The 1,486-nt window shown below is 40.6% G+C and overlaps 1 pseudogene; it reads right to left on the reverse strand.

The window, feature by feature from the left end:
* Nucleotides 1-361: 361 nt before the first annotated feature.
* On the reverse strand, nucleotides 362-1,208 carry LOC105299767 (annotated as a pseudogene).
* Between the last annotated feature and the right edge of the window lie 278 nt (nucleotides 1,209-1,486).

A 1,486-nucleotide genomic window follows, 5' to 3' on the forward strand; every position in this document is an offset into this window, starting at 1 on the left:
GATGACTACAGTCAATAATACTGTGTTGCATCTAAGAGAATAGATTTTAAAAGTTCTCATCACAAGACAAAAACTGTGACTATGTATGGTGATGGATGTTAACTAGACTTGTCGTGATAATCATTTCATGATATATACATGTAGCCAGTCATGTTGTATACCTGGAACTAAGAAATGTGGTTATTGTATTGGCAAGTTGGCAGAGGCTGCATTGTAGTTTCTCCACCTGAAAACCAAAGCCCTTATTACTTCTTTCTTCTATTCGAAATTTTAAGGTCAGCTTATTACATTTAATGATGAAAGTTATCAAAAGAATATCCTTCTGAAAATTATTTTTTCTTAGAAAAAAGAACATAAAAATTCAAAATACTTTCAGAGTAGCCTCAGATACCATGCCTGCAGATGGGGACGGGCCATTGATCACTCTCTGGTCAGCAAGATTGTAGCCCGGACCATCCTCCTAACCCTCTTGCTCCAAGTCACCCATTTCCTGGCACAAAGCCTCATCCGCCTCCACGTGTTTGCGGCACCTCCTGCAACCGGACATCAGATGCATGAAGATCACGATCTGTTTCAAATTACTGTTTCCTACTTAATGATTATTTTCTTCTTGTTCTTTTTCCATTGATTTCTTTCTAATTTCCAAGAGTCCCATGTCAAACTTGACCTTCCAACTTGAGAAATTGTTAATTGTAACGGAATACCACGGAATAATTGCTTTGTGGCTCCTGTTTTTCCGTTGCACATTCTGTCTTTTTTTCTTCTGGTGTTTATTTGATCTACTATTTCATTTAATTTTTCTTGCAAGGCAGACAATAAAGTTAAGATCATGACCACGCTGAGGGTTTCTTTTGCCCACAGTGCTAATTTAAAAATGTCAGAGACATCCTTGTGTTTTAGATTCTCTTCTAGAGAATACTACATAAAGGGGGAATTCTTTCGGGTATTTTTCACTGCATGTGAATGTAGTGAACTTGAATGTAGTCTAGACAGCTTCATCATTTTCTCCAGCCTCAGATGTCAGAGTAATGGTGAAGCTGGGGGGATTTCCTGGTAACGACACTGTCGAAGCCTTCTTTACCCATCTCCCTCACATCCTGCAGCATGACAGGGAGAGAATGAGAGCAGGCCTGGAGCTAGACAGAGGCAGGGAGGGTGGACGCCAGCACCTCCAGCGCACAGCACTGCTCCTTGCCAGACTCTGGCATGGTGGCCCTCTCTGCTGCCCATGGATGGCCAGGACACTATGGTGGGATGGTGGTCATGGGCACAAACTCAGGCCAAGTAAGCTGAGCACCAGCCCCCATTACTCCCTGGTTCTGCATTTGACTCCGTCATAACATTTTTCAAATTTATTTTTTATTAAGATATTTTTCCCAAAAGAAACATTGTGTCATTTCCTCCCCAGCTTTACTGAGATATAATTGACACATAATATTGTATAAGTTTAAGGTATACAACATGACTATTTCATATATGTGCATAT

The sequence above is a fragment of the Pteropus vampyrus genome, unplaced genomic scaffold (genome assembly GCF_000151845.1).
Source record: "Pteropus vampyrus isolate Shadow unplaced genomic scaffold, Pvam_2.0 Scaffold193, whole genome shotgun sequence".
NCBI lineage: Eukaryota > Metazoa > Chordata > Mammalia > Chiroptera > Pteropodidae > Pteropus > Pteropus vampyrus.